The sequence below is a fragment of the Muscardinus avellanarius genome (assembly GCF_963383645.1).
Source record: "Muscardinus avellanarius genome assembly, chromosome: 16".
NCBI lineage: Eukaryota > Metazoa > Chordata > Mammalia > Rodentia > Gliridae > Muscardinus > Muscardinus avellanarius.
In genome coordinates this window covers 17,709,279-17,731,687 of record NC_137802.1, presented here as the reverse complement: position 1 = coordinate 17,731,687, position 22,409 = coordinate 17,709,279, and the positions used below count along the sequence as shown (strand labels likewise).

Sequence of the window (22,409 nt, the reverse complement as noted above, 5' to 3'; positions counted from 1 at the left end):
TTTCCAAATAAAAATATAAAAATAGGTCTGGGAGTGTAGCCCAGAGGTAGAAGGGTTTCCAGGAACCCCAGTACCACCAAAAAAAAAAAAAGTTGGAGTGTAGCTAAGAGGTAGAGTAGCCCTGGGTTCCATCCCCAGTGACACAAAAAGAACATTTTGACTTCAATGTAGCAAGTACAGATAAAGAAAGAGAGGAGATAAGCAAGGACGCACTGACATTTTTATGTGGAGAATGAGGATCAGCACTTACTACCTGCTGTATGCTAAGCAGCTTAGACATCATTTGCTGAACCTCACAACCTCCTTATAAAATGCTTTTGAAAAGCATTAGTGTGAGGAGGAGCCAACTGGCACGCACTCCTGAATTGCTCCCGCAGTGCTTTCTGCATCCTTGGAGCACATGGGGAATCTGGGGAGATGTGTGTAGTAGAAAACTGTGAGAGTGAAGAAATGGGAACATTAGCCAAAACATAGCTAAGATGACTTAATGAGACAGGAAGGCAAATGACAGCAACAGGAGTGGAACAGAGGGAGGAGTGGAGGCTAACAGATTACAGAGAGAGGATGAAGACCGTGGGAATGCACAGAAACAAGGGGATGTAGCTTGGAAATTGGGATGAGGTTTTATTTTGAAATGCCAAAATCCACCAAAAATAATGTCCTTTACAACTATTAACATTTGTAAAAAAAAAAAAATGGAAACATTTAAAATGTCAATGTACAAATGTGTAAGGAGATACAAATCTCAAAAATATTCTGCGGGCCGGGCATCATGGTACACACTTGTAATCCCAGTACTTGGGAGGTTGAGACAGGAGGATTGCAGATTAGCAGCCAGCCTCAGCTATTTAGTGAGGCCCTCCACAACTTAGTAAGACCCTGCTTCAAATAAAAAGAATAAAAAATAGGGCTGGGAATGTAGCTTGGAGGTAGAATGCCCCTGGGTTCAATCCTTAGTACTGAAAAAAAAAAAAAATCTGCAAAAACAGTTTCCACTGGCCTTATTCTCTTTTTAGGAGATCTCAACCTTACCCAAGCACTCCACAAGTGTGCTCCAATTAAGTTAACTTGGTCAATAAGTACCTTGCAAATATCTGGTTCAGAAACAGGAGCTAAGTGTGGCAGTGCACGCTTGTAATCCCAATATTTGGGAGGCTGAGGCAGGGGATCCAGGTTCCCGGCCAGCCTCAGCTACTTAACGAGGCCCTTTGCAACTCAGTAAAACCCTGTTATCAAATAAAGAATAAAAAAATAGGGCTGGGGTATAGCTCAGATGTAGAATGCCCCTGGGTTCCATCCCCAGTACTGAAGAAAAAAAAATCAAAACAGAGATTCAAGAATTCCTTGTTCAGGAATAGACATATGCCTTTATCTGAGTCAATGGTATTTGAGGAAGTTTGCTAGAAGTTTCTAGCAAACTCTAGAAATGGTTTCCTATCACCCTGGCAGAACCACAGAAAGAGACTTCTATATATTGTTGCCTGGACCTGCTGCTGCCACCTCACTAACCATGTTGTGGATGAAGGCAGGAAGATCTAAAAAAATAAATAAAAAATCAAGGGGTAAATGGAGTCAAGATCATGTTCTATCTCTGATCTCTAGTTTGAGAGTTTACATACTTACATACCTCTGTATTTTTAATCCATCTTGAGTTGGATTGTTATTTAAGTTAATAATCTTAACTGATATAAATGCTTTCGTGTGTGTGTGTGTGTGTGTGTGTGTGTGTGTGTGTGTGTGTTTACTGGGGACTGAAATTGAACCCAGGGGCATTCTACTTCCAACCTACATCCCCGGTCTTTTATTTTTTGTTTTGCAACAGGGTCTAAGTTGCCGAGAACCTCACTAAGCTGGTGAGGCTGGCTTCAAGCCTGTGATCCTCTTGTCTTTGCCTCCCACATGCTGGGATTACAAACGTGCACCACCACACTCAGCTCCTCAGTACTTTTTATTTCTAACTAGGGTTTTGCTAAATTGCTGAAGTTTGCCTTGAACCTGTGTTCTTCTTGTCTCAACCTCCCAAATTCTGGGTTTAGCCGGGTGTGGTAGTGCACACTTATAATCTCAGCATTTGGGAGGCTGAGATAGGAGGATCAGGGTTCATGGCCAGCCTCAGCTACTTAATGAGGCCCTTTGCAACTCAGTGAGACCCTATTTCAAAATAAAGAATAAAAAATGACGCTTGTAATCCCAGCATTTGGGAGGCTGAGACAGGAGGATGACGGACAGCCTCAGCTGCTTTGGCCCTTTTCGACTCATTGAGACCCTGTTTCAAAATAAAGAATAAAAAAGTAGGCTGGGGGTACAGTTCAGAGGTAGAATGCCTATGGGTTCCATTCCCAGTACTGGAAAAAAAATGACACAAAAGATTCTGGGATTATAGGCATGTACCACCACGTCTGGCTATTGTTAGTTTACTTTCATGTCTATTTTCTTCTCTAGACCGTGAGCAAAGATGACATTCTACTTAGCTATGTATTCCAATGCTTAGCCCATTTCAAATACCTGGCAAATATTAAGTAAACTTGTCTGTCTTCTCTATATAACAGATCTTTGATACTCTTCAGGCTAACTGGAGACCTCATTGATCTTTGTACCTAAAGTATCTGACACATACCTGATGTCAATAAGTACTTGTGAAAATAAGCTCCTTCCCCCAATCTGTATGGTATTTCATCTAAGGCTGATGTCACCCTCTTTCTCTGTCCTCCCTCTGGTACCCACAAGCAAGAGGGCTCTATTAACTGCGCTCAATGCCATCTCCTTTCCAGAACCAACCCCACAAGCCAACATCCTGTCGGCCGGCACCAGGCAGCCTGTCACCGGGGCAGTAGGGCGTCTTCGTTTTTGCCCGCCTTTTCGTCCCAGCCGCTTACTAGGGAACGGAATGTCTGAGAAAAGCACAGCTCCCACGGGTCCGCACGTCGGACCCCGCTTCTCCAGTCCTCGCAGCTGACAGGCACTGAGCCAGCACTGGGACCGTCCCCGGCAGCGTCTACGCCCGGCTCCTCGGTGCGCTGGTGGGGAAATGGAGGCCCAGCGAGAGCCAGTATATCCAAGGTCACAGAGCAAACCGGGGTCGGAAAGGGGCCCTAGGCACGGGAGCCGCCCGGGCTGGGGAGCGGGGAGGGAGGCCAGCGCCAGCCTCCCAGCCAGGACCGCACGAGAGCTCACCGCTGGCCGCACCGCCCTACGCTCCTCGGCTCCGGCTCCGGCGCCGCCAGCACGGAACCCCAGCTGTGATCCCGGCGTCGCGGGCGACGCGCAGCAGCCACTTCCGGTACCGGGGCGCCCCAGCCAATCAGAGCGCGGGCAGGGCGGGCGGAGTGGGCGGGGCGGGCGGCGGCCCCGCCTCCTGGCCTCTGCCGGCTCCGCTTTCAGCGGCGCTCGCCCTACCCTGAGCCCCGGGTCCAGCCGCCGGCCCCGTCGCCTCCCTGGGGTGTCCCTGCGCTCCGGCAGTGCCCACTTCAGCGCCACCGTCACAGACCAGCCGGGTCCTCCAGGTTTCCTAGAACGGCTCCAGGGATGCGCTTCCGCTCCGGGAGCGGCCGCTCTGCCCCCGGGTGGAGCTCCCCGAAGCAATTTTGTGGACTAGAAAAGTTGGGAATCCACTTCACCTTCCTGCGGGGACACTTTGCGTGACTCGTTTAACACCTGCAACCCGCATGCCTCTGGTCGCTTCCTTTCCCTAGTCCCGTGAGTCTAGTAAACTCTCGCCTCTGGATCCTAGATACAGGCCAATCGTCTGCTGAAAGCCGAGAGAAGCAGCGCTGAGGTCTAGAAGGGCTCCAGTGAGTGATGTTTGGATAGAAATCTAAAGGTTAAGTGTGAATTACCTAGGTTAAGAGTTAAGTGGAAGCCGGGCGTGGTGGCGCACGCTTGTAATCCCCGCGCTTGGGAGGCTTAGACAGGAGGATGACGCAGGTTCGAAGCCAGCCTCAGCTACTTAGTGAGGCTCCCAGCAACTTAGTGAGACCCTGTTTCCAAATGAAGCATAAAATAGGTCTGGAGGTATAGCCCGGAGGTAGAAAACCTCTGGGTTCCACCCCCAGTACCACCACCAAAAAAAAAAAAGCGTTAAGTGGAGAGAGAGTTAAGGGAATAGCCAAGGGTGGTGGCGCATGCCTATAATCCAAGTACTTGGGAGGTTGAGACTGGAGGATCAGGAGTTCTAGGACAGACTCAGCAACTTTGTTTTAAAATAAATTTTAAAAAAGTAGGCTGGTGGTGTAGCTCAGAGCTTCAACCCCCCCCCCCCCGGGTCCAATCCCCAAAACAAAAAGTCTTACATTTCTTGTCCAGGCTGCTAACAACGAGTGGGAAAAATATATATATTTTGGAAAAGAGCCCTAAAATAATTTGATGGTTTCAGCTTTCCAGAGGCCTTTGACCAGAAGTCTTTTTCCGTTTTCTACCAGTTTGTCTACCGTTTCCCATGGTTGCTATTTTAATCCAACTGTTTCAACCTCCCAAGTACCAGGATTACAAGCATGTACCACCATGCACTGCTATCTTTCTAGACAATTCTTTTTTTTTTTTTTTTAGTCTTCAAATATTTTTTGTTGGAAAGCCATGCATTTCCTTGTATTTCAAATCACTGTACAGTTACTTTTGTGAAAACACTGCTTGCATTTTCTAGTACAAAAAAACTAAAAATTGTTTCAGGAATGTAGAGAAATATCCAACAGCAAAAAAGTGCACCATAATTACTGCTGCACTGCAGTCATTTCTGTATTTCCCATGCTTCTTAGATAACGTTCTTGTCTGATAACACACAATATAAAGAGCAATTATCTGACCTGGGGGTCATCCTTCCTGCCTCCTCTACCCCTGGAACGATCGGAACCTCTGTCTTCAACCAACTGAAGCAATTTGGGGTTAATTGACTGATTAGCTTCACGAAGCACAGAGATGAGGTCGCTCACTTGCTTTGTGTTATTAGGTATAACGAAAGTGTATGCTGTGTCTGTTTTGATACTGTGCAGTTCTTCCAATTTGATGAATATAATCTTTTGAGGAGTTAGGGTAGTCATAATTGATGACAAATTTCATGTCTTCCACATCTAGCCCTCTGGAGGCCACATCTGTAGCCATCAGAATAGGAGCTTTTCCATGTTTAAATTAATTTAGAACCCAGTCACGTTCCTTTTGACTCGTGTCACCATTGGATACCTATGGCAGGCCACCGTCTCTCCTCATTTTTCTGGCAAGCTCATCACATCTTCTTTTGGTTACAACAAAAACGATGGTTTTATTCTCCCCACTCATTATCTCTTTCATTAAACGAATTAAGTTTTTCATCCTTTTCTACATCATGACATACACCTGCAATTGGAAGAATGTTGTGGTTTGCACTCAGTTTTAGTGCACCAATGTTTATGTGAATGTAGTCTTTCAGGAAATCTTCAGCAAGCTTACTTCTTTTGGCCAAGTTGCACTCCACAGTAGGGTTTGCCTATCGGGTCTTATCTGACCCACAGTCTTCCTTATTTGAGGCTCAGAGCCCACATCAAGCATTCTATCCGCTTCATCAAGGACAAGATAGATTGTTCTTCTCAGATTGGTTTTCCCACACTCTAAAAAGCCAGTCAGTCTTCCAGGTGCTGCAATACAGATCCCCACCACCTCTCTCCAAATCATGTATCTGTGGTCCCTTGCGAGCACCACCACAGATGCAGACAGACTTTAAGGTACAGGCTCTACAGTATTCAGCAGCTATCTGCTGCACCTGCTGGGTCAGTTCCCAAGTTGGTGCCAGCACCAAGCAAACAGGCCCATCACCTCTCTCAAGGAATGGCCGATGATTAATGTGGCAGGCAACAAATAAGAGAATGTCTTCCCAATCTGTGCTAGTCCAACCATGTCTAATCTACTTAGAGCAACCGGCCATCCCTGAGTTTGAATAGCAGTGGGTTCAGTGAAGTTCCGCCTCGCAGTCATGTCCATAACGTTTGCGGGAAAGATTGCCGCATAGAAATTCAAAAGTGGCTTTAGACAGTTGTGACCTCTAACTGCGAATTCCATGCTTCTTCTGTATGTGTCCACCTCTTCTGCTGCACGCCCGAGCCACATCAGGATGTTCCTGGTAAAAATCCTTCTCAGAGCCAGGCGTGGTGGTGCACATTTGTAATCCCAGCATTTGGGAGCCTGCAACAGGAGGATCTTGGTTTGTGGACAGCCTCAGACACTTAGTGAGGCCCTTTGCAATTCAGTGAAACCCTGTTTCAAAATAAAGAATTAAAAAAATAAAGCCGTGCATGGTGGAACACATTGTAATCCCAGCGCTTGGGAGGCTGAGACAGGAGGATGGCACAGGTTCAAAGCCAAAGCCAGCCACTGCTACTTAGCGAGACCCTGTTTCCAAGTAAAGTATTTAAAAAATAGATCTGGGAGTATAGCCCGGAGGTAGAAAATCCCCTGGGTTCCACCCCCAGTACTAAAAGAAAAAAAGAATAAAAAAATGGGCTGAGGGTGTAGCCCAATGGTGGACGTATAATGTTCCTGGTTTCCATCCCTAGTACTACAAAAAAAGAAGATGAATCTGGGGATTTATTTTGCTCCTGGGGATTGAACCCAGGAGCATTCTACCTGAGCTACACCTCCAACCCTATTTTTTATTCTTTATTTTGAAACAGGGTCTCACTGAGTTGCAAAGGGCCTCACTAAGTAGCTGAGGATGGCTGCAAACCATGATCCTCCTGTCTCAGCCCCCCAGATGCTGGGATTACAAGTGTGCACCACCACGCCCAGCTTATTTTTTATTTCTATATAGGGTCTTGCTAAATTGCCAAGGTTGGTGTTGAACCTGCCATGCTTCTGTAGCAACCTTTGAATAGTGGGATTACACACGTGTGCCACCATGTCCTGCAGGTTGATAGTTCTCAGTGTGGTCTCCAAGTCAGCAGCTTTACTATCCCCTGGGAATGTATTAGAAATGCAAATTTTCAGGCCCCACCTATGCATCTGAGTCAGACACTAGGCTAGAGCCTGGCAGTCTGTGATTTTTTATTTTTATTATTTTTTTGCTTTGCTTTGCTTTGGGGTGTGTGTGTGTGTGTGTGTGTGTGTGTGTGTGTGTGTGTGTTACTGGACATTGAACCCAGGGGCATTCTACCTCCAAGCTACACCCCAGCCCTCTTTTATTTTATCGTATTATTTTATTAACAGGGTCTAACTAAGTTGCCAAGGGCCTCACTAAGTAGCTGAGGCTCGCTGTGAACCTGGGATCCCCTGTCTCAGCCTCCCAAGTACTGGGATCACAAGTGTGTGCCACCATACCCGGCTCTGACAATCTGTTTTAACAAGTCCTTCAGAGTTCTCATGAACACTAAAGTTTGGGAGTCATGACCCTGATATTGAGGTGCCTTACTTTGATCAGCTTGTGGTTTAGAAGGGAAAAGGACATGTCTCCTGCTCCTCCCCTGCCTCATTACAGGAGCCAATTTAGGAGCCATCTGTAGTAATAGAAATCTCCTGAGGGAAGGAGACCAGGGCATATATTCTGTGATGCTGTTCCCATTTCCAGCATGAATGAGTGGATGGAGGCCAGTGTTCCACAGTCTGCTAACAGGCTCCAGACTTCCAGGGAATTGGTTAGAGGTAAATATGAGCAATTTCATTCTTGAAAACATTGTGCCTGGGTGTAGTGGTACACACCAGGAGGATCACAGGTTTGAGGCCAGCCTCAGCAACCTAGTGAGACCCTCTTCCAAAACAAGAAATTAAAAAAGAGATAAGGGGTATAGCTCTGAGGTAGAATGTCTCTCAGTTCAATCCCCAGCAACACACACACACACACACACACACACACACACACACACACGAAAAAAACACAGGGTCTCACCAAGTTACTGAGCGTCTCCTACTTTCTGAGTAGTCTGTCCTGGAACCCGCCATCCTCCTGTCTCAGCCTCCCAAGTACTGGGATTACAGGTGTGCACCACCACATCGGGCTCTTTCTTATCACTTAAAACCACATTATCAGCCAGGTGTGGTTGCACGCTCTTATAACCCCAGTGGTTTGCACCCACTTGTGAATCTTTGTGTCTTTTGAAGTTCCTTTTCCCACAGACACCTAATCCAGGACGGGGGATGATCTAACGTAAGGGCATTTTATCATTCTATTATCTATCACTTCTATCCATCTCCCTACATCCACGTGTGTGTGTGTGTGTGTGTGTGTGTGTGTGTGTGTGTGTGTACTAGGGATTGAACCCAGGATGTTTTACCTCTGAGCTACATCCCTGGGCCCTATTTTATTTTTACTTTGAAACCAGGAACAGGGTCTTGCTAAGTTTCCAAGGATCTCACTAAGTTTCTGAGGCTCCTGTCTCAGCCTGTCTCAGCCTCCCAGGTACCGGGGTTACAGGTGTATACTGCCACACGTGGCAAGTTCACACCTCTTTCAAGCCTGGCAAGGTAGTACAGGTCTGTCATCCCAGTGTTCAAGAGGCTGAGGCAGGAGGATGTCAAGTTCAAGGCCAGCCAGGGCAATATTTTAGTTCGGTGGTAGAGCAACCCTGGGTTCAGTACCCAATACTGGAAGAACAAAAATAATACCTAAGTTCACACCTCTTTCAGACTTCCTTAGTTTTTACCTTCTGTCTTTTTTTTCTTCAGGGATCCCATTCAGTACCACATTACATTGAAGAGTCTTATCTCTATAGGTTCTCCTTGGCTGGTATGTAATTAGTATATACATTTAAAAATAACAGCACAAAGCCGGGCGTGGTGGCGCACGCTTGTAATCCCCGCGCTTGGGAGGCTGAGACAGGAGGATCGCACAGGTTCGAAGCCAGCCTCAGCTACTCAGTGAGGCTCTAAGCAACTTAGTGAGACCCTGTTTCCAAATAAAATATAAAATGGGTCTGGGAGTATAGCCTGGAGGTAGAAAGCCTCTGGGTTCCACCCCCAGTACCAAAAAAATAATAAATAAATAAATTAATTAATTAATTAAAAAAATAAAAAATAACAGCACAAGCCAGGTGTGGTGGCACACATTTGTAATTCCAGCATTCCAGAGTCTGAGACCAGAGGATCAGTTCAGTGCGCAGACAGCCTCAGCTACTTAGTGAGGCCCTTCGCAACTTAGTTTCAAAATAAAGAATAAAACATAGGGCAGGGCCTGTAGCTCGGAGGTCGAATGCCCCTGGGTTCCATCCCCAAACCGGCAAAAAAAAAATTAATAATAATAATAATAATAATAAATAAAATAAAAATAACAGCACAGCCACGCATGGTGGTGCACACTTGTAATCCCAGTACTTGGGAGGATGAGACAGGAGGATCGCACAGGTTCAAAGCCAATCTCAGCTACTTAGTAAAGCTCTCAGCAACTTAGTACCCTGTTTCAAAATAAAATCCAAAATAGGTCTGAGGGTGTGCCCCAGAGGTAGACGGCCTCTGGATTCCATTCCCAGTACCACAAAAAAAAATTAAAAATAAAAATAAAAGTAACAGCACAGCCAGGCGCGGTGGCGCCCGCTTGTAATCCCCGTGCTTGGGAGGCGGAGGCAGGAGGATCGCACAGGTTCAAAGCCAGTCGCGCTGGTTTAAGAGACCCTGTTTCCAAATAAAAAAGTATAAAAATAGGTCTGGGAGTGTAGCCCGGAGGTAGAAGGGTTTCCAGGAACCCCAGTACCACCAAAAAAAAAAAAAAAAAGTAACAGCACAATTCCAACATCAGCACAGGAGGCTCAGAAGCAGATTAAAGCAACTGCCACATTCTCCTGAGACTTCCAAAAGAGTGTAAGTGTCAGTGTGAGCGCTGTGGCGCATTTGCAATTCCCTCACGCGCCTTCAAATTGTGACTCTTCAAACTTTCTTTCTTGCTGGGTGGTGGCTCAGCGACAAAGTGCTCGCCTAGAATGTACACTCCCCAGCAGGACCGGGGCTGGGGGAGCGGATAAATATATATTTTTATTGTTGCATTATAGTCTCACATCATAATGTAGATCATGTTAACAATGGCACACATTCACACAGTGCTTGGTGCCCCCCCTGCCTTCCCATTTCCCTCCCTCCCAGTGCCAAGGACCCAGACTGACAACGGCATAGTCAATGGTAGCAGTAGCTTTTTTTTTTTTTTTTTTTTGGTGGTACTGGGGTTACTGGAAGCCCTTCTACCTCCGGGCTACACTCCCAGACCTATTTTATATTTTTATTTGGAAACAGGGTCTCTTACGCCAGCGCGGCTGGCTTCGAACCTGCACCATCCTCCTGTCTCCGCCTCCCAAGCGCGGGGATTACAAGCGTGCGCCACCACGCCCGGCTAGTCAATGGTAACATTTCTATTAATAAACCTCAGTCTTCCTCTTCTCCTACTCTTCCTCACTGGCTCCACTGAAGATCTCCTTCATTATCTGGAGTCCCTCTGGTACCCCAAATACTCCCTAGCTCAAAGGAATACATGTTTTAATTTGAGTGGATTGGCTTTATTTGCTTTAAAATGACTGAACATCAGCCAGGCGTGGTGGCGCACACTTGTACTCTAGTACTCGGGAGGCTGCGACAGGAGGATGGCAGATTCCTAGCCAGCCTCAGCTACTTAGTGAGGCCTTCCACAACTTAGCAAGACCCTGTTTGAAAATAAAAAATAAAAGCCAGGCATGGTGGTGCACGTTTGTAATCCCAGTACTTGGGAGCTGAGATAGGAGGATGACAGGTTCTCAGACAGCCACAGCTACTCAGTGAGGCCCTCTGCAACTTACTGAAACCCTGTTTCTAAATGAAAATTTAAAAAATAGGGCTGGGAGTGTAGCTCAGAGGTAGAATGGCTCTGGGTTTAATCCTCAGTACCACAAAAAAAGGAGCAGGGTGTGGTGGCACATGCCTATAATCTCAGCTACTTGGAAGGCTGAGGCAAGAGGATCATAAATTTGAGGCCAGCCTTGGAAATTTTGTGAGATTCTGTCTCAAAATAAAAAGGACTGGGGATATGGCCCAATTGTAGAGCAGCCCTGGGTTCAATCCCCAGGACTGGGGGGGGGGGACAAAAAGGACAGGAATAGAAGTGTGTGTGTGTGTGTGTGTGTGTGTGTGTGTGTGTGTGTGTGTGAGAGAGAGTGAGAGAGAGAGAGAGAGAGAGAGAGAGAGAGAGAGAGAGCTATACTCTCAGCCCTTTTTTGTTTTTTTCAGTACTGAGGATGGAACCAGGAACATTCTACCTCCAAGCTACATCCCAGCCCTATTTTTTATTTTTTACATTGAAATGGTCTCACTGAGTTGCAAAGGATCTCACTAAGTAGTAGCTGCAGCTGTCCTCAAGCCACAATCCTCCTGTCTCAGCCTCCCAAATGCTGGGATTACAAGCGTGTGCCACCACACCCAGTTTACTTTTTATTTTAAAATAGGGTCTTGCCGGGCGTGGTAGCACATGTTTGTAATCCCAGCATTTGGGAGGCTGAGACAGGAGGATCGCACAGGTTCGAAGCCAGCCTCAACTACTTAGTGAGGCTCTCAGCAACTTAGTGAGACCCTGTTTCCAAATAAAATAGAAAAAGGTCTGGGAGTACAGCCTGGAGGTAGAAAGCCTCTAAGTTCCACCCCCAATACTACCACCAAAAAAATAAAAAATAAAATAGGGTTTCACTAAGGCTGGGCGTGGTGGCACACGCTTGTAATCCCAGTGCTTGGGAGAGTGAGACACGGGGATCGCACAGGTTCAAAGCCAGCCTCAGCTACTTAGTGAGGCTCTCAGCAACTTAGTGAGACCCTGTTTCCATATAAAATATAAAAAATAGGTCTGAGAGTATATCCCAGAGGTAGAAAGCTCCTGGGTTTCACCCCCAGTACCACCAAATAAAAAGGGGGGGGGGGCTTCTGAGAGGCTTGCTATGTTGCTGAGACTGGCCTCAAATTTGTGATGCTCCTATCTCAGCTCCTAAATCCTGAGATTAAAGATGGGTACGACTATGCCCAGCAAGCTATGTGTATTTTAGTCTACATATTTATGTACATTTAGGAATCACTAATCTTAAAGTCACCTCAACCCTGAGGAATAATCCTATAAATTTGTATTCAGTATACAGGTAACACAGCAAGCCTAAATGGGTGGTCTACCCTGAATAGAATTAGATAATTCCACCTGTAATCCCAGTACTTGGGAGGCTGACACAGAGGATCACAGGTTACCAGCCTCAGCAACCTATTGGGAACCTCAACAACCTAGCAAGACCCTCTTTCAAAATACAAAAAATAAATGTTTAAAAGGGCTGGGGGGAGGTTAACTCAGAGGTAAAATGCCCCCTGGGTTCAGTCCTGGATTTTGGAATGTTGTTATAAATGTTGGTTAAATTCTCCCAACAAACCACAAAAATGTAGTTAACCAGCAGTGAGCAAAACAGAATTCCCTTGCAATGAGTAACCTAGAGCAACGTTCTGGCAACATGAGTCATAAAAGAAAACAAAGGGGAAATAAAGCAAGAAATAGTTTATTTATCTTCAGTGCTGCAGTCAAATAAATAGAATGAGGATTTTTTTATTTATTTATTTATTTATTTATTTATTTTTGCAGTACTAGGGATTGAACCCAGGGGCATTCTACCTCCGAGCTACACCCCTAGCCTTATTTTGAACCAGGGACTCACTAAGTTGTAGAGAGCTCACTAAGTAGCTGAGGCTGGCCTCGAGACTGCAATCCTCCTGTCTCAGCCTCTCCAGTACTGGGATTACAAGCGTGTGCCACCACTACAGGCTTAAAGAGCACTTTATCACTGTGTCTTTTTTTTTTTTTAACTAGGGATGGAGCGTAGAGGCATTCCACTTCTCAGCCACACTCCCAGCCCTTTTTAATTTTTAATTTGAAACAGACTCTTGCTAAGTTGCTGACACTCGCCTTGAACCTTCAATCCTCTTGTCTCAACCCTCCAAAATACTGGTTCAATTCCTAGTACAGAGAGAGAGAGAGAGAGAGAGAGAGAGAGAGAGAGAGAGAGAGAGAGAGAGAGGCCGAGTGTGGTGGTGCATGCTTGAAATCTCAGCACTTGGAAGGCTGAGACAGGAGGATCGCACAGGTTCAAAGCCAGTCTCATCTTCTTAGTGAGGCTCTCAGCAACTTAGTGAGACCCTGTTTCTAAATAAATTATAAAATAGGTCTGAGATTGTAGCCCAGAGGTAGAAAAGCTCCTGGGTTTCTCCTCCAGTACCACAAAAAGAAAAAAAAAAAAAAAAGAAAAAAAGCTTTCCAGGACTGCAGGTGTTGGCTCTGTGGTAGGCACTTGCCTCGTATGGTAGAAGCCCCAAGTCCAATTCCCAACATTGCATAAAAGAGGAAGAGAGACAGAGACAGAGAGACAGAGAAAAAGAGAGATTTCCAAGCTGAGCATGGTAACACATGCCTATAGTTCCAGCTACTTGGGAGGCTGAGGCAGAAGGATCACTTGATCAAAGGAGTTTGGGGCCAACCTGGGAAACATAACAAGACCCTGTCTCTGGCAGAGAGGGGAGTGGGAAGAGTTTGCCAAAGCTAAGAAATACTGGGCCTAGGATTTGGCGACAGCCCCCTACCCACCTTGGGTTTCTGCCACCTACTCGCTCTGTGTGTCTGGAGAAAGGAAGGGTGCTTGTGTGGGAAAGCCTATGTGAAGTGGAATTAAATAAACTTAATCTTGAAAAAAGCAGGTGTGGTTGTGCATGCTTGTAATCTCAGTACTTGGGAAGCTGAGACAGGAGGATTGCAGGTTCAAGACCAGCCTCGGTAACTTATCAAGGCCTTCTGAAGCTTAGTGAGACCGTGTTTTAAAATAAAAATAAGCCGGGCGTGGTGGCACATGCTTGTAATCCCAGCACTTGGGAGGCTGAAACAGGAGGATCGCACAGGTTCAAAGCCAGTCTCAGCTACTTAGTGAGGCTCTCAGCAACTTAGTGAGACCCTGTTTCCAAATAAAATAGAAAACAGGTCTGGGAGTGTATCTCGAAGGTAGAAATCCTCTATGTTCCATCCCCAGCACCACAAAAAATAAAATAAAATAAAATAAAATAAAATAAAATAAAATAAAATAAAATAAAATAAAATAAAATAGGGTAAAAGCAAATCTTGAAAGATATTTTGTACATTTATTTGCTCTCTGTGCTAGGATACAGAAGCAGTTTCCTCACTGGACACCAGGGGGCGCAAGCAGCCTACAAACGAATGTGACGGCGGATAGGATGAGAAGGATGGAAAAAATTAAGTCTCGGGATACTGGTCAACCAGATGCAACTACTACTTTGTAGAAACGAGCTGTCTTAAGTCAGGCGCATACATTCCAATGAACCCACAAAAGCTAAATATGCGAGCCAGGCACTATGAGGCACACCTGCCGGCCCAACAATATGCCCTAGAGGCAGATGCAGGAGGATCATTTGAGCTCAGTTGACCAGCCTCAGTGACATGGCCACCTCACCTCAAAATTAATAATAATCATAATAAATTCAATACACATTAATTCACCTCCTTTAGTTCTTGGTTTTCTTTTGCTTGCATTTGCAGTACTGGAGATCAAACCCAGGGCCTCACACGTACTATGTGCCCAGCCATTTATGTGCATTTTTCAGTGCTAACAGCACCATTATTTAATAAACACAAGGATATTGCTATAGAATATAGAGACATTTTAAACTATGACAGTGCATTTTTGCCTCTTTGTTATCCCTTTATTTACCTGAAGTAAACTTTTTATTAATATGTGTGTAGCACTAAGGACTTAACTAGGGGTGCTACGCCTTCGGTTTTATTTTTTACTTGGAGATAGGGGTTTTGCTAAGTTGCCCAGGATGGCCTTGAACTTGTGATCCTCCTGCCTCAGCCCATGAGACTGACCTTAGGTTCTAGTCTTCAGACCCTCCAAAAGTCAACTGATACAGCCCGGCTCCCAACTCCTAGTCATACTAAAACAGCTCATTGTTAACATAAACTCTTTGTCAGGTACAGAAACACATTCTTATCAGGGAGGACGTTCCAAGGGCTTGGGGGTTATCTCCCAGGAACCAACCGAGAGCTAGTCCTGAAGACCTTTGAAACAGTCAGTATTTGGACAGTTCAAGCCTGCTAAGTTAACCCTCTCCTGCAAAGTACATTTTTTTAACAGTAAACCAAAATAAAATCTTTATTAGTAGATTTATTTGCAAATTACCTGCTCGTTAAAATAACCCCCTAATCATTACTTCACATGCTTTCCTGGTCATTTCGAACATTTGGAGAGCGAGTTGCAAAAAATTAGAATTACATCATGTGCTCAAACAAGGCAATGCTCTGCTTTCTTGTTTCGTCTCTGATTCTATAAACAAGTATTCTTTATGTCATCTGTTTAGGGCCAGGCTTCGTGTCTGTGCTCTTTGTTGGTGTTGTTTAAGAGGGCTCCCAACCATAATGGTATTGTCAAGTGTTCCTTAAAGAGGGCTATGATATGCCAAGGGCAAAGAAAAATGCCGTTGACTGAATCCAGTGTTAATGAAGCAACAATATATTAAATAGGGCTGTCTCTTTAAACACATATAAAACAAGGTTATGTACTGAGCTGTCAACAATATAACCAAGGGCTCACAGGAACCAGTGTTTCCCCTAAAACAAATGCTTGGTTTGGTAATTCAATGCTCACAATAACTATAGAGAGCACACTAAGTCGGTCTTCATCTCTTCTTACCCTTTAAAATAGAGCTAATATATCCTTACTTTAAAATGTCCCTAACACATTCCAACACTAAAGACGGTTACCGCCACTGTTTTTACCTTGAAAGCCCTTGTGTTCCACACTGATAATTAAGAACTTTGCAATGACTTGAGGTTTAGGCGCTAAGTGGTATAACTTACCATCTTAGAGCTATATATAATCTATTGGGGATAACTGGCTATATCATTTTATTCAGGTGATCTGATTAAGATCCTTACATGTTACACTGATAGTCATCTGCCTTGAAATATCATTTAAACTTAGTATATAAATTCCTAGTCTAAGTTGAATAATACTTGGCTATCCAGGGAATTTCAATTTTGCTAATAGTGTTTCAGCTTGATCATAAATGTAAAAACTAGATTACATAAAAGCAATTGATTAAAAAACAGCATCCTTAAGGATGACTGGCTGAATATAATACCCTTGATTTTTATAGTCTATGAAATGAGTTGTTAGGGATACATATGTGTACATAGGTCATTTCTTAGGTCAAAATTGTGGCTAAATCCACTTAAGTACAAGGTTCAAAGTAGCTAGGTCATTTGGATCTTAAGCAGCTTCCCTTCCCATAAATCAAAAGTTCCTATTTTAAAAGTTTTGCTAAGGCCAGGCGTGGTGGCGCACGCTTGTAATCCCGGCGCTTGGGAGGCGGAGACAGGAGGATCGTGCAGGTTCGAAGCCAGCCGTGCTGGTGTAAGAGACCCTGTTTCAAAAATATAAAATAGGTCTGGGAGTGTAGCCCGGAGGTAGAAGGGCTTCCAGGAACCCCAGTACCACACACACAAAAAAAGTTTTTCTAATTCCATCATAATATTTAACATTTTAGTTACTAATCTGCCTTCCATTAGAATGGTGGCTCCTTCAGATCAATGACTGGAAGAGCACCCAGAGGTGCCAAAGAGTAATGAACAATGTTGCTGTTCAAGTGGTGTGCCTCTAATACAAACATCAACCTCCACATTCTATAGTAACCAAAATTACACCAAGGCTTTGATTTCACTTATGCGACATACTTTCTTAAAAACTAGCTCCAAGGCAATTTTATTATAAAAAGTTGGTACTCCTCTACATAAACTAATATGAACTTGAAATGTGTCGTGCGTTTACTTCATTTTTTAGCTTGACCTTCTAGTAAATCTTTAGCTTCATTGATTTTGGCTGCTATATTAGGAGCTCCTCCTTTGCCTGGGTGATTTAAGAGCATAATTGGTCGATGAGCATCTCTTATTTTTCCTTTACTGGCAATAGGGCCTACACCTAGTATTAATGCTGCTTCCCGCTTTGTCATTTGGGGTTCAAACCCACCTCTGTAATAGCCACCACTGAAGGGAGATTTGGGCAGACTTTTAAAAACTTGTTTTACTTATAAAACATAACGGCCGGCAAGTCCTGCAGCAGCAATGGTCAGTCTAACTGCTACCACTGTACTGGCCATGGCTCGGCTGCCCTGCCTCCAGCAGGAGCGTGGGTCATCCCAGCCCAGGCGCCGGCCCCAGCACCGCGGTAGCAGCGGCGACGCAGCAGACCGCGCGCACCAAAGTACATTTTTTATTTGTTTATTTACAAAGCTAGGAATTGAATCCAGGGACTTTCTAAAACTAAGTTACCCATCCAGACCCCTTCTTTTAATTTATTTGTGTGTGTGTGTGTGTGTGTGTGTGTGTGTGTGTGTGTGTGAGTGTGTGTGTGTGTGTGTTTTCCAGGATGAAACCAAGGGGTATTGTACCTCCGAGTTTTTTTTTTTTTTTTTTTTTTTTTGTGGTGGTACTAGGGATGGAACCCAGGGGAATTCTACCTTCAAGCTACACCCCCAGCCCTATTTTATTCTTATTTTGAAACAGGGTCTCACTAAGTTTCTTTTTTTTTTTTTTTTATGGTACTGGGGGTGGAACCCAGAGGCTTTCTACCTCCAGGCTATACTCTCAGACCTTTTTTTAAAAATATTTTATTTGGAAACAGGGTCTCACTAAGTTCTGAGAGCCTCACTAAGTAGCTGAGGCTGGCTTCGAACATGTGCAATCCTCCTGTCTCAGCCTCCCAAGCACGGGGATTACAAGCGTGCACCATCATGCCCGGCTCCTCACTAAGTTTCTGAAAGCAGTTTCACTACTTGCTGAACCTGTGGTCCTCCTGTCTCAGCCTCCCAAGTACTGGGGTCACAGCCTTGTGCTATTATTCCCCAGCAACCCTTGCTTTTTAAAAAATTTAAAATAGGAGTCTCAGTTACTGAGGGTCCCTGTTTTTTTTCCACTGGGGGTGGAACCCAGGGGCTTTCTACCTCCAGGCTTATACTCCCAGACCTATTTTTTACTTTATTTGGAAACAGGGTCTAAGTTGCTGGGGCCTCACTAAGCAGCTGAGGCTGGCTTCCAACCTGTGCGATCCTCCTGTCTCAGCCTCCCAAGCACAGGGATTACAAACGTGCGCCACCACGCCTGGCTACCCCAGCCCTATTTTTATTCTTTATCTTGAAACAGGGTTTCACTGAGTTGCAAAGGGCCTCACTAAGTACCTGAGGCTGTCTGGGAACCTGAATCCTCCTGTCTCAGCCTCCCAAATGTTGGGATTACAAGCGTGCGCCACCATGCCCAGCTTTTTTTTTTTTTTTTTTTTTCTGTACTGGGGATGGAACCCAGAGGCATTCTGTCTCCAAGTGACACCCCAGCCTTATTTTTTATTCTTTATTTTGAGACAGGGTCTCACTGAGCTGCAAAGGGCCTCACTAGGTAGTTGAGGCTGTCCACGAACTGCGATCCTCCTGTCTCAGCCTCCCGAATGCTGGGATTATAAAAGTGCACCACCCTGCCAGGTTTATATATTCATTTTCTGGTACTGGGGATTGATCCAGGAACATTCTACCTTTAAGCTACACTCCCTTCCCTATTTTATTCTTATTTTGAAACAGGATCTCACTAAGTTCCTGAAAGCAGATTCATTACTTGCTGAATCTGTTCTCGAACCTGTGGTCCTCCTGTCTTAGCCTCCCAAGTACTGGGATTACAGGCTTGTGCTACTGTTCCCTGGCAACCCTTTCTTTTTAAAATTTTTAAATAGGAGTCTCAGTTACTGAGGGTCTCATTGAATTGTTAAGGCTGGCTGCAAACCTGCAATCTCCGTCTCATCCTCCCAAGTATAAGGATTATAGGCATGTTCCACTTTGCTTGGCCAAAAAGTGCCCTTATAATAAGACCCCGTGTGTGTGTGTGTGTGTGTGTGTGTGTGTGTGTGTGTGTGTGTGTGTTAGTAGGGATTGAGCCCAGGTTGTTCTCCCACTAAACACACCTAGTTCTTTTTTTTTTTTTTTTTTTTTTGGTGGTACTGAGGTTCCTGGAAACCCTTCTACCTCTGGACTATACTCCCAGACCTATTTTTTATATTTTTATTTGGAAAGAGCATCTCTTAAACCAGTGCAGCTGGCTTTGAACCTGTGCGATCCTCCTGTCTCCACCTCCCAAGCACAAGGATTACAAGCGTGCGCTACCATGCCTGGCTCCAGTTCTTTTTTGTTTTTTGGGGTGGTACTGGGGTTCCTGGAAGCCCTTCTACCTTAGGGATACACTCCCAGACCTATTTTATATTCTTTTATTTGGAAACAGGGTCTCTTAAGCCAGCATGGCTGGCTTTAAACCTGCGCGATCCTCCTGTCTCCGCCTCCCAAGCGCAGGGATTACAAGCATGCGCCACCACACCCGGCCCCAGTTCTTTTTTTTTTTTTTTTAAGAATCTTTCTAGGTTACTACATGTTATCCTCAAATCTGCAGTTTTTTGCAATGACATTTTTTTATTTTTATTTATTTATTTATTTTCCTATGGTACTGGGAATTGAACCCAGGCATTCTACCTCTGAGCTACACCCCTAGCCCTATTTCTTATTCTTTCTTTTGAAACAGGGTCTCACTAAGTTGTGGAGAACCTCACTAAGTAGCTGAGGTGGCTTCAAACCTGTGCAATCCTCCTGTCTCAGCCTCCCAAAGCACGGGAATTACAAGCGTGCGCCACCACGCTCAGCATACCTCTTATTTTTCTGAAGTAGACTCTCAAAAACTGTCTCAGCTTCCCAAGTACTGGGATTACAGGCATTTACCACCACATGTAGCTATTTTTTTTTCCTGGTTTAGGATAATATAAAAAAGGTGTGTTTCCAAATAAAGTATAAAATAGGTCTGGGAGTATAGCCTGGAGGTAGAAAGCCCCCTGGGTTCCACCCCCAGTACCACAAAAAAAAAAAAGAGGTAAAATGGGCTGAGGTGTAGCTCAGTAACAGAGTGTCCCTGAGTTCAAGTCCTAGACCAACAACACACACACACACACACACACACACACACACACACACACACCAATAAACCAGGTGCATTGCAGACAAGATGAAGTCATTTTTGTCCTAATCCGTAAATAGTCTCCTCTTTTTGACCCAAACTGGGGGATGTAACTGGTCTTGCCACCAGGACTGCCCTTTTGTCAGTAAATAGCTCTTCCCAACAAATGCCCTCTCTCCGAGATCTGTCGGCCTCTCTTCCGTCTCAAGACATTTTGGGGCCAGTCCTCAAGCACCCGCACTGGTAGTTTCTGAACTGAGATGCAAGCCTGTAATCCTGGTAGATGGGAGGCTGAAACAGGAAGTTTGCAGGCTCAAGGCTGCCTCAACAATTTAGCAAGACCTGTTTCAAAATAAAAAGGGCTGGAGTGTAGATCAGAGGTAGAACATCTCAGAGATACAAGGATGTTTCCGTGAATCCCAGGGCTCACTAGTATGAGTGCTTTTACCTCTGGTGATGCACGTGTGTGTGTGTGTGTGTGTGTGTGTGTGTGTGTGTGTGTGTGTGTCACTTCCCATGACTCAAGAAAGGAAACAAAACAAACTGCCCTTGGGCTTTTTGTTTGATCGGTTAGTTATCCACAGGAGAAATGTATGAGTATTCAGGCTTTGAAAAGGAAACCAGGCCCAGCGGTGCACGCCTGTGATCCAGAGCCTGCGGCAAGAGCACTGCACGTTCTAGGCCAGCCTCAGCAATTTGGCGAGACCCGGAGCAACTTAGCAAATAAATAAGAAAATTAGAAAATAAATTAGAAAAATTAGAAAATAAATAAAATTAGAAAATAAATAAAAGGGCTGAGGGTGTAGCTCAGAGGTAGAATGCCCCTGGGTTCAATCTCAGTGCCAAATAAATAAAATAAAAATGTCGGGGTGGGGGGCATGGTGGCACCTGCTTGTAATCCCAGTTACAAGCAGCTACAAGGGATGCTGAGACAGGAAGATTGCAGGTTCTAGGCCAGCCTGAGCAATTTAGTGAGACCTGGAACAACTTAGTGAGATCCTGTTTCAAAATAAAGAATAAAAAATAAAGCTGGGGATGTAGTTCAGAGGTAGAATGCCCCTGGCTTCAATCCCTGGTACCACAAAAAATAAAAGGTCTGGGGGTGTGGCACAGTGGTAGAGCCCTTACCTAGCATGTATGTAGGGCCCTGGGTTCCATCCCTCATTACTGAAAACATGTGATCCTCCTGCCTCAGCCCCCAAGTATAAAGATGTGCCACCACGCCCAACTACAGAAAAGCACTGAGTGTGTGTGTGTGTGTGTGTGTGTGTGTGCGTGTGTGTGTGTGTGTGTGTTACTGGGTTTGGAAACCAGAGGCATTCTACCTCCGAGCTACACCCCCAGCCCTATTTTTATTCTTTATTTTGAAACGGTCTCACTGAATTGCAGAGGGCCTAAGTAGCTGGAGCTGTCAGCAAACCGTGATCCTCCTGTCTCCACCTCCCAAATGCTGGGATTACAAGCAAGGGCCACCACGCATGGCCCAGAAAGGCATTTCCGAAACTGACAATACTGTATTTATTTCTACTTTTGTTGTATGAATCCTACAGTTAAGATTACACCTATCATAAATAAGCTTCAAGTGGATGGTCTTCCAGAAGAAACCCTTCCTCCTTCACAAGCATGGGCTGCATAGTGGAACCCAGACACTTTATCTCCACAGATGCCACATTCAGTTGCCATGAAGGCGCTGGAAGGCTCTTCATGAGGCCTATTGTACAGCTGAGTCTGTTCAGAATTATAAGGTGGAGAGGGGCCGGGCATCGTGGCGCACGCTTGTAATCCCCGTGCTTGGGAGGCGGAGACAGGAGAATCACGCTGGTTCAGAGCCAGCCTCGCTGGCTTAAGAGACCCTGTTTCCAAATTTTAAAAAAAGTATAAAAGTAAGTCTGGGAGTGTAGCCCGGAGGTAGAAGGGTTTCCAGGAACCCCAATACCACAAATAAATAAATAAATAAATAAATAAATAAATAAATACGTAAGGTGGGGAGGAAGGTTCCCGCTTTGATCGCACTTTGGCACTCTCAGGGCTTCAGATCATGTTTATGATCAGCAAGTCCTGGGTGAGCTCTTGTGAATGAAATGTCTTCATAGGGTGGAGGAGAAACTTGGGAAATCAGTGACAGTGAAGAGCTCGATGTCAAAGCAGGGAGATGATCATCCACCGTAAAAAGGTCAATGGAGCTGATCCCAGAGTTGGTGGGCCAAAACGACATCTCTGGGTCAACCATGGTGATTTCATTAAAGAACAGCTCCTTTTTGAAACAACAGCCTTCTCGTATATCTGTGGTTCGGAGTTGGTATCTTTCAAATCTGTGGCCTAGCCAGCGGCTCCAGCTTAGACTCGCTTTATTTATTTATTGTTTTGTTTTGTGCGGTACTGGGGTTCCTGGAAGCCCTTCTGTCTCCGGGCTACACTCCCAGACCTATTTTTTATATAT

General features: G+C 45.0%; 2 pseudogenes across 2 annotated transcripts; both read right to left on the bottom strand.

Moving 5' to 3' along the window:
• Positions 1 to 2,819: 2,819 nt before the first annotated feature.
• LOC308275603 (putative ATP-dependent RNA helicase DDX5) lies at positions 2,820 to 6,124 on the bottom strand (annotated as a pseudogene). Its single transcript has 3 exons — positions 4,800 to 6,124; positions 3,175 to 3,465; positions 2,820 to 3,017 (listed from the first exon to the last, which is right to left on the bottom strand). The product of its transcript is annotated as a putative ATP-dependent RNA helicase DDX5 (transcript).
• Positions 6,125 to 16,761: 10,637 nt separating this feature from the next.
• On the bottom strand, positions 16,762 to 17,088 carry LOC308274546 (mitochondrial import inner membrane translocase subunit TIM14-like; annotated as a pseudogene). Its single transcript has one exon. The product of its transcript is annotated as a mitochondrial import inner membrane translocase subunit TIM14-like (transcript).
• Positions 17,089 to 22,409: the final 5,321 nt, after the last annotated feature.